Here is a 15,183-nt window from a genome sequence, read left to right as displayed (position 1 = left end):
TTTCCCCCAATTTCTCTCTGTGCACTATTAGTTTAGTTAATTAGTTTAGATAAACAAATCCCTTAATTTTTAGGCTAGATAATAAAAAGAAAGTAATTACTAGTACTCTTGGTTCCTTTGGGTTCGACAATTCGGTCTTGCTAAAGCTATACTACTATTCGATAGGTACACTTGCCTTCATCATGATAATGGTTAGTTTCAAGAATGATTAATTATAAATTTTTAAAACCTGTCACGAATATCACGTATCAAGTTTTTGGCGCCGTTGTCGGGGAACTAAGATATTAGGAACACTCAATTTTTATTACTTTAGCCATTTTACTTTATTTGCAATTTAAATTTTTATTTTCTTTTCTAATTTTTCTTTTATTCGTTCTTGGCAGGTTTTTATAGTGTATGACTAGAAGAAACCGGTCGGGACCCTTACTATTTGATAGTGAGATCGATCGCACAGTTCACAGAAACCGAAGAGAAATAAGGCGAAGCTTACGATACACAGAAGAAGAGCAAGAGGACGATATTCACACCACAACCGAGGAGATGGCTGAAAACCAGGAAAATCCGCTACCTCTTGCGATTGCTACTAATCAGAATCCTGTTCTGTGTACTATGTATGATTATGCTAAACCTTCTTTAACAGGAACTAAATCAAGCATAGTTAGGCCTGTTGTTGCTGCAAATAATTTTGAACTGAAACCCAACACCATTCAAATGATCCAACAGTTTATTCAGTTTGATGGTTTACAGGACAAGGACCCAAATGCTCATTTGGCAAATTTCTTAGTGTTTTGCGACACTTTTAAAATCAATGGCGTTTCTGATGATGCCATTTGCCTTTGGTTATTCCCTTTTTCATTGAGGAACAAAGCTAAACAGTGGTTGAACTCGTTACCACGAGGGTCAATCACTACTTGGGAACAAATGACCGACAATTTTTTATTAAAATATTTTCCGCCAGCTAAAACAGCCAAATTATGTAATGATATCTCTTCTTTTGTGTAGATGGATTTAGAAACACTCTATGATGCATGGGAGAGATACAAGGACCTTTTAAGAAGATTCCCTCACCATGGGTTGCCACTCTGGCTACAATTTCAAACGTTTCACAATGGCCTGAATCCTTCGACTAGACTGATGATTGACGCAGCTGCTGGAGGAACTATCAATAATAAGACATCTGAGGATGCTTATGAATTTATAGAAGAGATGTAACTAAATAATTATCAGTAGAAAGTCATAAGGACAAAGCCAATGAAAACAGCCGGCATTTTTAACGTCGATTCGGTCACTATGCTCTCTAATCAGGTAAAACTTTTGAATAGAAAAATTGACGGTTTTCTTGGTTCTTCACAGGTTTACCCAGTAATGCAGTGCGAAGCAAGTGGAGGTGGATCAAGCAATTCTAAATACTCACCCTATGGCCACAACATGGAGAACGAGTAGTTAAATTACATGGGTAATAATCCTTGATCCCAAAATAATCCTTATAGTAATACTTACAATGCAGGATGGAGGAACCACCCAAATTTCTCATAGGGAGGCCGAAGGAATTAGAGACCACCACCTCCAGGCTACCAACAACCACCCTCCCAACAAAAGAAAAAGTCGAACCTTGAAGAGATGCTAATAAAATTCATCTCGGTGTCAGAAACTCGTTTTTAGAATACCGAGACAGCACTTAAGAATCAACAAGCGACGATACAAGGACTCAAAACTTAGATAGGATAGCTCGCCAAACTAATTTCTGAAAGACCACCAGGAAGTTTACCTAGTAACACTGAACCCAACCCAAAAGAGCACGTGAAAGTAGTTACACTAAGGAATGGGAAAGTGTTAGCTGAATCTGAAAAGAAGCCACTACAAGAAGCTGACAGAAAGGGGGTCGAACCCGAAAATAATGACAATCTAATGCCAAAAGAATATAAGCCACCAATCCCATACCCAGCAAAGTTAAAGAAAGACCGCATGGATGTACAATTCGGTAAATTTCTTAAATTTTTTAAACAACTGCATATTGACTTACCTTTTGTTGAAGCTATATCGCAGATGCCTACATGTGCAAAATTTTTAAAGGAGCTTCTAACAAACAAAAGGAAGTTTGAAGACTTATCTACAGTGGAACTTAAGGAGGAGTGCTTAGCCATACTCTAAAATAAACTTCCAACCAAACTGAAAGATCCAGGAAGTTTTACTATTCCCTACTTAATTGGTAGTTTAAATGTTGATAAAGCACTAGCTGATTTAGGCGCCAGCATTAATTTGATGCCATATAGAATGTTTAAACAACTTGGTCTTGGGGAACCTAAACCCACTAGGATGAGTATTCAATTAGCTGATAGATCTGTTAAATATCTTAGGGGAATTATAGAGGACGTACTTGTAAAAGTAGATAAATTTATATTCCCTATTGATTTTGTTGTGCTTGACATGGATGAAGATGTTGAGGTGCCTTTAATCTTAGGTCACCCATTTTTAGCCACTACTAGAGCTGTAATTGATGTGGGTGATGGTAAATTGATACTTAGAGTAGGTGACAAAGAGATTATTTTTAAAATTTATGATGCCATGAGATTTTCTAGGGAAAAGGATGACTCATTTTATTTTATCGACTCTATTGATCATGCTACTCAAGATTCTTTTCAGGAAATCGTACACAAGGACACGATGGAACTATGTCTCGCCCAAGGGGAGGGGCTGGATGATGATTCTGAGATAGGAACCAAACTAAACTCCAATGAAACCTCCCCAAAACTAGTAGAATATGAGGGAATTAAGGTAAAAGATGAACTTAAGAAAAAACCCTCTATTGAAGAACCTCCCAAACTAGAACTTAAATAATTACCGAATCACTTGGAATATGCATTCCTTGGAAATAATTCTATATTACTGGTAATTATTGCATCCGACTTGCAACCCAAAGAGAAAGAGGAATTACTCCAAGTATTAAGAGAGCACAAAAGGGACATAACTTGGAAAATTTCTGACATTAAAGGGATCAGCCATTCTTTTTCCACCGACAAAATTTTAATGGAAGATGAATATAAACCATGAATGCAAGCCCAAAGACGACTGAACCCCTACATGAAGGAAGTTGTTAAAGCTGACGTAATTAAACTCCTAGATGCTGGAATTATTTATCCTATTTCTGACAGTTCTTGGGTGAGTCCAGTGGAGGTTGTTCCTAAGAAAAGAGGCATGACTGTTGTAGCCAAAGAGAAGAATAAATTAATCCTAACAAGGACAGTCACAGGTTGGAGAGAGTGCATTGATTATAGAAAGCTAAATGATGCCATGAGAAAAGATCACTTCCCCCTTCCATTCATTGACCAAATGTTGGAAAGATTGTCAGAGCACATGTGCTACTGTTTTTTAGACGGACTCTCTAGCTATTTCCAAATCCTAATAGCTCTTGAAGATCAAGAAAAGACAACATTTACATGTCCATACGGTACGTTTGCTCATCGTAGAATGCCTTTTGGATTATGTAATGCTCCTGCTACTTTTCAGCGCTGCATGATGGCCATTTTTTATAAACTCATAGAAGACGTCATGGAGGTATTTATGGATGATTTCTCAGTTTTCGATAACTCTTTCAATCTTTGCCTCAAAAATTTAAAACGAGTGTTAATAAGATGTGAGGAAACAAACCTTGTGCTTAACTGGGAAAATGTCACTTTATGGTTCAAGAAGGCATTGTGTTAGGACATAAAATTTCTAGTAGAGGGATTTTGGTTGATAAATCTAAAATTGAATCCATTGAAAAACTACCTCCCCCTAATTCGGTTAAGGCTATTAGAAGCTTTTTAGGACATGCTGATTTTTATAGAAGATTTATTAAAGACTTTTCTAAAATAGCTAAGCCTTTGACTAAATTACTAGAAAAAGATGTGCCTTTTAATTTCGATCAGGAGTGTTTAGAAGCATTTAATACTTTAAAGGATAAACTAACTAAAGCTCCAATTATAACTGCACCTGATTGGAATTCACCTTTTGAACTAATATACGATGCGAGTGATTTTACAGTAGGTGCAGTTTTGGGACAGTGAAGAGATACATTTTCAACCTATCTATTATGCTAGCAGAACTTTGACACCCGCACAAGAAAACTATACCACCATAGAGAAAGAGCTGCTAGCTGTGGTTTTTGCATTCGATAAATTTAGGCCATATTTAATATTGTCTAAAGTTGTCATTTATACTGACCATTCCGCTCTTCGCCACCTTTTGACTAAAACTGATGCAAAACTTTGACTCATTCAATGGATCTTATTATTGCAGAAATTTGACTTGGAGATTAAGGATAAGAAAGGAGCTAAAAATCTCGCGGCTGACCATCTCTCCAGGCTTGAAAACTCAAGTACCAAAGAGCCAGATGACATTGAAATAATTGATTCATTCCCTGAAGAACAATTTTTTGCTATATCTGATTTTGAGGTACCTTGGTTTGCAGATATTACAAATTTTTTATCTGCTAACATTATCCCAAAAAGGTTGACACATCAGCAAAAGAAGCGATTCTTCATTGATATGAAAAACTACTTCTGGGAAGACCCTCTTCTTTTCCGTAAATGTGTAGATCAAATCATTATGAGATGCGTTACAAGGATAGAAACATTGAAAATCTTGGAACATTATCACTCAGGACAGACTGGAGGACATTACGGTGGAAATAAGACCGCACATAAAGTCCTCGAATCAGGTTTTTATTTGTCCACTCTATTCAAAGACGCGAACAGGTATGTTACTTCTTGTGACAAATGTCAAAAGACAAGTAATATAACCAAACATGATGAAATACCTCAAACATATATGCTCTCATGTGAAATATTTGACGTTTGGGGTATCAACTTCATGGGTCCATTCCCTAGTTCATTCAGGAATAAATACATCTTAGTAGTTGTTGATTATATGTCCAAATGGGTTGAAGCCCAAGCTTTACCTACTAATGATGCTAGAGTAGTAGTACGATTCGTTAAGAAACTTTTCCCTCGATTTGGTACACCTAAATCAATTATCAGTGATAGGGGTACTCATTTTTGTAACGCCCAATTTGACAAGAACCTTAAGAAATACGGAGTTCATCATAGAACAGCTACCCCTTATCACCCTCAAACTAGTGGCCAAGTCAAAGTAACGAACCGAGAGCTTAAACGTATCCTAGAAAAACAGTAGAATTAAACAGAAAGGATTGGGCAATAAAAGTAGATGATGCTTTATAAGCTTATAGAACTGCTTTTAAGACTCCGATAAGAACATCACCTTATAGACTTGTTTATAGGAAAAGTTGCCAAGTACCATTTGAGTTAGAACACAAGGCATTCTGGGCTATAAAATTTCTAAACCTTGATCCCAAATTCGCAGGTGAAAACAGGTTGGTGCAGTTGAACGAGTTAGATAAGTGGCGAGCCAATGCATATGAAAATTCGCACCTATACAAGGAAGCGACGAAGCGCTGCCACGACGCCCGTTTGAAGTAACGAAGGCCATTTGAAGTTGGAGATCTTGTCCGGTTATATAAATCGAGACTCAAATTGTGTTTCCATATGGCATAGTAGAGGTAAGTCATCCATCACAAGGCACTTTTAAGGTAAATGGACATCGTATCAAAATTTATAACAGTGAAAATTTCAAAGACGATAAAGAGGAGTTATAGCTCCACGAAGTTACCTAAATATACCCACAAGGTAGACTCGAGCTTAGACTATAAATAAGCACTTCTCGGGAGGCAACCCAAGCACCAACGATGTTAACTTCTTTAAATTTTAGTCTTTAACATTTAATTCACTAACTGAGTCACTGAACACAAGATTTCCAGAACCACACGGCCAGGTACACAGGCGTGCCGTAGGCCTTGCACATACCACGAGTGCGATATGGCCATGTGAAAACAGAGCAAAAACATTTCCCCAGCACAGGATTCGATAAGTTGCCACGGCCGTGCGACATGGCCGTGGGCAATCCTGCCAAATTAACAAGGGCGTGTGACATGGTCGTGCCCACCGACCGTGGTCAAGCTTGTCAAAATAACACGGGTGTGCACCTGTATACACAGGTGTGGGAGAGGCAAACGAAGATTGACATGGCCGTGCAACATGTCCGTGTACACCAATGCGCCCAATTTTGAAAACCACGAAATGCACGGGCTGAAATGAGGGCACAAAGGCGTGCCCTGCGGCCATGTACCCCAAGTTCTTTATAAACACCTATTATTTATTTTATTTTTATCTTTATATTTTGAAATTACTTTTTATTTCCTTTTAATACTATTTTATCTTGAGATTTTATAATTTTTATTTGGCAATTTCTTTACGAGTAATTATGCTTCTTTATATTTCCTAAAAAGTTCCTGATTCTATCACAGTCATAAAGAGCTCCAAAGCTTATCATCACTTAAGAACTAAAAACTCCACTGGAAAAGGTTCTCCGCGACTGCCATGTCCTGCTTGACCATGACCATAGCTACTACCAGACATAATATTCTTTTGGCGCAAGACTTATAAACTAATGAACCTCTACCACCATCAGAGTATCCTCCTCCACTCTCATCATTGCCTTGGCCGATTATTCTCCATAACTTCAATTCAAGGAGCTCATTCATCATTCAGGAAGTTTCATTTCTCTCCCTATCTTATGATTATAGATCTATATTTTTCAATATATCTATCTTTGCATATTGAACACAATGTACATCTTAAGTATGAGGGTCTTTTATATCATTATCAGGAATCCCTGAATTTTGTCTTGTTCTCATGTGATCTTCTCACACCACTATTAGAATGAATTTTGAGTAAGTTATGATTTTTATTGATATGTCTTGAATTAAAACATAGGCATTTATGCATTGATCGTTTAAAATTTCAGACATTAGCGAATCAAGCATGATAAGTTGGTTTTTTAGAATTAAAAATTTTTAGGTTGTTTCCCCAAGTTTAGATATTATCTTGAGTTGAAATTCACAAGTTTAAACATCAAAAAGCTGTAATTTTTGTGAGATCTTGAGCATTTAGAGCATATGTTATTTCTTTCATGCTCACTTTTATTATGAGTGCGTCAGTATTGATTTGTTATTCTAGAACTTGCTTGATTATGCATGTCAAAACCACACCATTTTATTTGATATGTCGAGATGATAAAGGCACTTAGGTTTAAACCACTCACTCCACAAAAGCCCACCTTCATAATTAACCCTTAGTGAACCCCTTTGAGCCTAACAAGCCTTTAATTGATTTACCCTCAATATTAACTCATAACCCATTATTGTTGAAATCCCCTAATCTGATCCTTATTTTTATCGAGATTTGATTTGAATTAATTGCTTAGCTATGTTTTATTCTTCATTGCAATAATTAAGTTCTATCTTATTTAACTTGTTCTTAAAAAAAATACTTACATACATATTAGTAGTAATTCGTCATTTTTGAGCCTGAGTGTTAATTCCATATTCTGAGAAGAAGCTCATTTGTATTCAACTGATAATTAGTTATTTCTCTAGTTAGGTGATTTTTTAAATCAATCTCAATTCTAACATTTTCTTTCAGCTTGTGACCACACCCCTTAACCAAAGCCACGTTACAACCCTCTAAAGACCTTTTTGATTGATGTATCATCTTAATATATAGTGGTGGAGATTTGATTTTCATGCAAACCTATGGTAATAACTTTTCATATTGACTAATGAGTGATTTATTTGATGTCCTTAAATACCTCGAGTGATTTGAGTGAATCTTTAGTGAGGATGTTAAATTCTGTGATATTTTGATCAAAAGTGATTACTTAGATGAGGGCGGACACCTATGTTTTCGTGATAAAATGCTCAACTTGGGATGTTTGAAACTTTGATCCACTTTTAGTTGAATTTTCAATGCATGATTATTTATGGATTATTTTCATATATTATTGATAGGGATTATAATTTGAGAAGAATTTATTTTGATTGCGAGTTGAGGATTTTGCCTGAGGACAAGCAAACGCTTAAGTGTGGGGGTATTTGATAAACCGTAATCTATACATATTTTTATCCTATGCTTAGCACATTTATGGATGGTTTCTCTTTAGATTTGGTGAATTCGAAGCTCCTAATTCTTTAATTTCATGTTTTATACTTAGGTGAGCATAGGAGAGTGAAAAGAGCGAGAAACGGGCCAAAAACGGAGAAAATGGACCCACATGAGAAATCAACACGACCTGGACTTCCTCACACGGGTAAGCCACATGGTCGTGCCCATTTGGAAGGATTGAAGCACGACTTACACGAGTAAACTACATGTCCATGCCTATTTAACAACCTTGACCACGGTCTGGAGCAATCGCACACGGGCGTGTCACACGAGTGTGTCCCTGTCGAGCCCAAGTATAGTCCTATTCGGAAAAGGCTACTTTTGAGTGCTCTTAGGCATTTTAAAGCCTATTTAAACACCTGAGGAGGCAGTTAGAACATACACACGGAGTAGCAAGGAATCACTCAAGGGAAGCCGATTGATCCATCTTAGAAGCCGGATTTATCGTCAAGACTGAAGATCTCCCTTCAATTTCCATTCAGGGGTTTTGGGTTTTCTTTATGTTTTGTATTCATTATTCTTCTGAGATGTTTTCTCTTATAATTATGAACTAAACCCTCTAAATACCTAAGGGGAATGAAACCTAAGACGGATCTTGTTATTATTATCTAAATTGTATGATAAATATTTGACTTGTTATTAATTATGTGTTCTTAATTCTTATCTTAATATTCCAGGATATTGATTCAAGTTAATACGCTTATTCAGAGGAGCAAAAGTCTCTGTCTAATAGTAAATTTGTCATAATTAAGCGGACTTGATTGCACGCCTAGAGATAGGGTGATAAGATTTTGTCAGATTAGGGTGAAACCTAATAAGGGAATCCATAGATCGAGTTAATGCAACACTAGGGCATTAAATAGAAAGAGATTTCAATTAATCAACCTAGGGTTAAATGTTATTAGTCTCGAGAGCGATAATAATATAACTTAGGGATTTCTACGGATCAAGTCAAATGAATAAATCGTCTGATTCAGAGTCAAATAACAAGTGAAGTCTAGGTGAATTTTTCCTTGGGTATTGTCTTAATCAATCGAATTTTCCCAAAAGCTTTCCCCCAATTTCTCTATGTGCACTCTTAGTTTAGTTAATTAGTTTAGATAAAAAAATCCCTTAGTTTTTAGGCTAGATAATAAAGAGAAAGTAATTACAAGTACTATTCGTTCTTTTGGGTTCGACAATCCGGTCTTGCTAAATGATAAACTGTAATTTATACATATTTCTATCACACGCTTAGCACATTTTGTGAATGATTTTTCCTTAAAATTGGTGAATTCAATGCTCCTAATGCCTTAATTTTATGTTTTATACTTAGGTGAGCATAGGAGAGTGAAAGGAACGAGAAATGGGCCAAAAACGGAGAAAATGGGCTAACGTACGAAATCAACACGGCTTGGACCTCCTCACACGGGCAGACCACACGGCCGTGTCAATTTGGAAGAATCGAAGCACGACTCACACGGGTGGACCAAACGCTCGTGCCTCTTTAACAGGCTTGACCACGGCCTGTAATAATCGCACACGGGCGTGTCCCTACCGAGCCCAAGTTGAGTCCAATTCAAAAAAGGCCAATTTTGAGGGTTCTTAGGCACTCTAAAGCCTATAAATACACCCTAAAGGAGGAGACAAAAAGACACAGAGGGAAGGAAGCAGGGAACTGCTCAAGGAAAGCCGATTGAGCCATCTTAGAAGTCGGATTCTTCATCATGACTGAAGACCTCCCCTCAATTTCTCTTCAAGAATTTTGGGTTTTTCTTTATGTTTTATATTCATTATTCTTCTGAGATGTTTACCTTTTCAGTTATGAACTAAAACCTCTAAATACCTAAGGGGAATGAAACCTAAGACAGATCTTGTTATTATTATCTAAATTGTATGATAAATATTTGACTTGTTCTTAATTATGTGTTCTTAATTCTTGTTTTGATATTCCAGGATATTGATTCAAGTTAAGCTCTTATTCAGGGGAGGAATAGACCCTGTCTAAGAGTACATTTGTCATAATTAAGCGGAGTTGGTTGTGCGCCTAGAGATATGGTGACAAGATTTTGCCTGATTAGGGTGAAACCTAATAAGGGGATCCATAGATCGAGTTAATGCAACTCTAGGGAGTTAATTAAAAAGACATTTCAGTTATTCAACCTAGGGTTAGACGTTGTTAGTCTCGAAAGAGATAATAATATAACTTAGGAATTTTTACAGATCAAGTCAAATGAATAAATCGTCCGATTCAGAGTCAAATAAACAAGTGAAGTCTAGGTGGATTTTTCCTTAGGAATTGTCTTAATTCAATCGTTTTTCCAAAAATAGTTCCCCAATTCTATTTTTTGTGATTTCTTAGTTTAGTTAATTAGTTATTTAAAACAAACCCCCTTATTCTTAAGCTAGATAATAAAAAGACAGTCATTACTAGTACTTTTAGTTCCTTTGAGTTCGACAATCTGGTCTTGCTAAAACTATACTAATGTTCGATAGGTACACTTGCCTACATCGTGATAATAGTTAGTTTCATGAACGATTAATTATAAATTTATAAAACTTATCACACGAATATCACGTATCAAGTTTTTGGCGCCGTTGCCGGGGAACTAAGATAATAGGAACACTCAATTTTTATTACTTTAGCCATTTATTTTTCTTGCAAGTTAATTTTATTTTATTTTTATTATTCTTTATTAGTTTACTTTTTCTTTCTCTTGGCAGGTTTTTATAGTTTATGACTAGAAGAAACTCGTCAAAACCACTACTTTTTGACGAAGAAATCGATCGCACAGTTCGTAGAAACCAAAGAGAAATAAGGTGAAGCTTAAGATACACAAAAAACGAGCAAGAGGACGATATTCAAACCCCAACCGAGGAGATGGCTGAAAACCAAGAAAATTCGCTACCTCCTGCGATTCCTGTTAATCAGAATCCCGCTCCGCGCACTATGTGTGATTATGCTAAACCTAATTTAACAGGAACTGAGTCAAGTATAGTTAGACCTGCTATTGTTGCAAATAATTTTGAACTGAAACCTAACACAATTCAAATGATACAACATTTTGTTTAGTTTGATGGTTTGCAGGATGAGGATCCCAACGCTCACTTGGTAAATTTCCTAGAATTTTATGATACATTTAAAATCAATGGCGTTTTCGATGATGCCATTTGTCTTCGGTTGTTTCCCTTTTCATTAAGGAATAAGGCTAAAAAGTGGTTGAACTCGTTACCACGAGCGTCAATTACTACTTGGGAACAAATGACTGAAAAAAATTTACTAAAATATTTTCCACTAGCTAAAACAGCCAAATTACGTAATGGTATCTCTTCTTTTGTGCAGATGGATTTAGAAATACTTTACGATGCATGGGAGAGATATAAGGACCTTTCAATAAGGTGCCCTCAACATGGGTCACACTTTGGCTACAGGTTCAAACTTTCCATAATGGCCTGAATCCTTCGACTCGGCAGATGATTGATGCAGCCACTGGAGGAACTATCAATAATAAAACACCTGAGACAGCTTATGAATTTATTGAAGAGATGTCACTGAATAACTATCAGTGGCAAGTTATGAGAACAAAGCAGACGAAAGCAGCCGGTGCTTTCAACCTCGACGCGGTTACTATGCTATCTAACCAAGTAGAACTCTTAAATAAAAAGATTGACGGTTTGTGTGGTTCTACTCAGGTACATCCAGTGATGAGGTGCGATTCTAATGGAGGAGGAACATGCACAAAATATCAACCCTTCAACCCTAACATCGAGGAGGAACAAGTTCAATATATGGGTAACAATAACTCTAGATCCCAAAAATAACCCATATGTAACACTTATAATGCAGGTTGGAGGAACCATCCCAATTTCTCATGGGGCGGTCAAGGAAATCAAAGGCCACAACATCCTTCAGGCTTTCAACAACCACCTTACCAGCAAGAAAAGAAGCCGAACCTTGAGGAGATGCTAACCAAATTCATCTCGGTGTTAGAGACTCATTTTTAGAATACCGATACGGCACTCAAAAATCAACAAGCATCGATCCAAGGGCTTGAAACTCAAATTGGATAGCTGGCTAAGATGATTTCAGAAAGAGCACCAGCAAATCTACCTAGTAACACCAAACCGGATCCAAAAGCACATGTGAAAGAAGTTACATTGAGGAGTGGGAAAGTGTTAGCTGAATCTGAAAAGAAGCCACAACAAGAAGCTGACAGAAGCAAAGGAGAGGAGGTAAAACCCGAAAACAATGTCAATCCAATACCAAAGGAATATAAACCACCAATTCCATACCCAGAAAAGTTGAAGAAAGACAACATGGATGCACAATTTGGTAAATTCCTTGAAATCTTTAAACAACTACATATTAACTTACCTTTTGTTGAAGCTATATCGCAGATGCCTACATACGCAAAATTTTTAAAGGAGCTCCTAACAAACAAAAGGAAGTTTGAAGACTTATCTACAGTGGAACTTAATGAGGAATGTTCGGCTATACTCCAAAACAAACTGCCAACCAAACTAAAAGATTCAGGAAGTTTTGCTATACCCTACTTAATTGGTAGTTTTAACGTCGATAAGGCACTAGCTGATTTAGGTGCTAGCATTAATTTGATGCCATATAAAATGTTTAAACAACCGGTCTTGGGGAACCTAAACCTACTAGGATGAGTATTCAACTAGCTGATAGATCTGTTAAATATCCTAGGGGTATGATAGAGGACATACTTGTAAAAGTAGATAAATTTATATTCCCTGTTGACTTCGTTGTGCTTGATATGGATGAAGATGTTAAAGTGCCTCTAATCTTAGGGCGTCCATTTTTAGCCACTGTTAGGACTGTTATTGATGTGGGTGATAGTAAAATGGTACTTAGAGTAGGTGACGAAGAAATAGTTTTTAAAATTTATAATGCCATGAGATTTTCTAAGGAACAAGATGACTCATGTTATTTTATTAACTCTATTGATCACGCTGCTCAAGATTCTTTTTAGGAAATCATACATAAGGACATGTTGGAACTGTGCCATGCCCAAGGAGAGGAGATAGGTGACAATGATTCTGAGACAGGCAAAATTAAAGCTAAACTAAACTTCAATGAATCTTCCTAAAGACAAGCAGAATATGAGGAAATTACAGGGAACGATGATTTTAAGCAGAAACCCTCTATTGAAGAACCTCCCAAACTGGAACTCAAACAATTACCAAATCACTTGGAATACGTATTCCTTGGAAATAATTCTACATTACCAGTTATTATTGCGTCTAACTTGCAACCCTAGAAGAAAGAGGAATTAATCCAAGTATTAAAAGAACATAAAAAGGCCATAGCTTGGAAAATTTCTGACATTAAAGGGATCAACCCTTCTTTTTGCACCCAGATGAACATAAACTAGTTGTGCAAGCTCAAAGACGACTGAACCCCAACATGAAGGAAGCTGTTAAAGCCGAGGTAATTAAACTTCTAGATGCTAGAATTATTTATCCTATTTCTGACAGTTCTTGGGTAAGTCCAGTGCAGGTTGTTCGTAAGAAAGGAGGCATGACTGTGGTAGCCAATGAAAAGAATGAACTAATTCCAACTAGGACAGTCATAGGTTGGAGAGTTTGCATTGACTATAGGAAGCTACATGATGCTACGAGAAAAGATCACTTCCCCTTGCCATTCATTGACCAAATGTTGGAAAGACTATCAGGTCACATGTACTACTGCTTCTTGGACGGACTATCTGGCTATTTTCAAATCCCAATAGCTCTTGAAGATCAGGAAAAAATGACATTCACATGTCCATACGGTACATTTGCTTATCGAAGAATGCCCTTTGGATTATGTAATGCTCCTGCTACGTTCCAGTACTACATGATGGCCATCTTTGACGAACTCGTAGAAGATATCATGGAGGTATTTATGGATGATTTCTCGGTATTCGATAACTCTTTCCATCTTTACCTTAAAAATTTAAAACGAGTTCTAATAAGATGTGAGGAAACAAACCTTGTACTTAACTGGGAAAAATGTCACTTTATAGTTCAAGAAGGTATTGTGCTAGGACATAAAATTTCTAGTAAAGGGATTGAGGTTGATAAATCTAAAGTCGAAATCATTAAAAAATTACCTCCTCCTAGTTCGGTTAAGGCTATTAGAAGTTTTTTTGGACATGCTGGGTTTTATAGAAGATTTATTAAAGATTTTTCTAAAATAGTCAAGCCTTGACCAGATTACTAGAAAAAGATATGCTCTTTAATTTTGATCAGGAATGTTTAGGAGCATTTAATACTCTAAAGGATAAATTGATTAATGCACCAATTATAATAGCACCTGACTGGAATTTACCTTTTGAACTAATGTGTGAAGCGAGTGACTTTGCAGTAGGTGCAGTTTTGGGATAACGAAGGGACAAGCACTTTCAACCTATTTATTATGCTAGCAAAACTTTGACAGCCGCACAGGAGAACTACACCACCATGGAGAAAGAATTGTTAGCTGTGGTTTTTGCATTCGATAAATTTAGGCCATATCTAATATTGTCTAAAGTTTTTGTTTATACTGACCATTCTGCCCTTCGTTACCTGTTAACTAAGACTGATGCATAACCTCGACTCATTCAATGGATTTTATTATTGCAGGAATTTGACTTGGAAATTCAAGATAAGAAAGGAGCAAAAAATCTCGCAGTTGATCGTTTATCCAGGCTTGAAAATTCAAGTACTAATGAGCTAAATGAAGTGGAAATAAATGATTCGTTCCCTGAACAAAATTTTTTTGCTATTTCTTACCCGGAGGCACCTTGGTTTGCAGACATCATGAATTTTTTAGCCACTAACGTTATCCTAAAAGGGTTGACACATCAGCAAAAGAAATGATTCTTTTCTGATGTGAAAAAAATACTTTTTGGAAGATCCTTTTCTTTTCCGTATATGTGCAGATCAAGTTATTCGGCAATGCGCTACAAGAACAGAAGCATTGAAAATCTTGGAACACTGCCAATCAGGACCAGCTGGAGGACATTACGATGGAAATAAGACCGCACATAAAATACTTGAATCAGGTTTTTATTGGCCAACCTTATTCAAAGATGCCAACTGGTATGTTATTTCTTGTGACAAATTCCAAAGGACGAATAATATCTCTAACCGTGATGAAATG

General features: G+C 36.6%; 2 non-coding genes and 1 pseudogene across 2 annotated transcripts; 1 reads left to right on the top strand and 2 right to left on the bottom strand.

Annotated features, from left to right (window-relative positions):
• Positions 1-969: 969 nt before the first annotated feature.
• On the bottom strand, positions 970-1,076 carry LOC121207490 (small nucleolar RNA R71). Its single transcript, XR_005902579.1, has one exon. It is a non-coding gene; the product is annotated as a small nucleolar RNA R71 (small nucleolar RNA).
• A 2,119-nt stretch (positions 1,077-3,195) lies between these two features.
• Positions 3,196-15,183, top strand: part of LOC121205969 (uncharacterized) — a 46,390-nt pseudogene continuing 34,402 nt past the window's right edge.
• On the bottom strand, positions 11,347-11,448 carry LOC121206854 (small nucleolar RNA R71). The gene has a single exon (XR_005902026.1). It is a non-coding gene; the product is annotated as a small nucleolar RNA R71 (small nucleolar RNA).

The sequence above is a fragment of the Gossypium hirsutum genome, chromosome A09 (assembly GCF_007990345.1).
Source record: "Gossypium hirsutum isolate 1008001.06 chromosome A09, Gossypium_hirsutum_v2.1, whole genome shotgun sequence".
NCBI classification, from domain to species: domain Eukaryota; kingdom Viridiplantae; phylum Streptophyta; class Magnoliopsida; order Malvales; family Malvaceae; genus Gossypium; species Gossypium hirsutum.
This window is presented reverse-complemented; position numbering and strand designations above follow the sequence as displayed.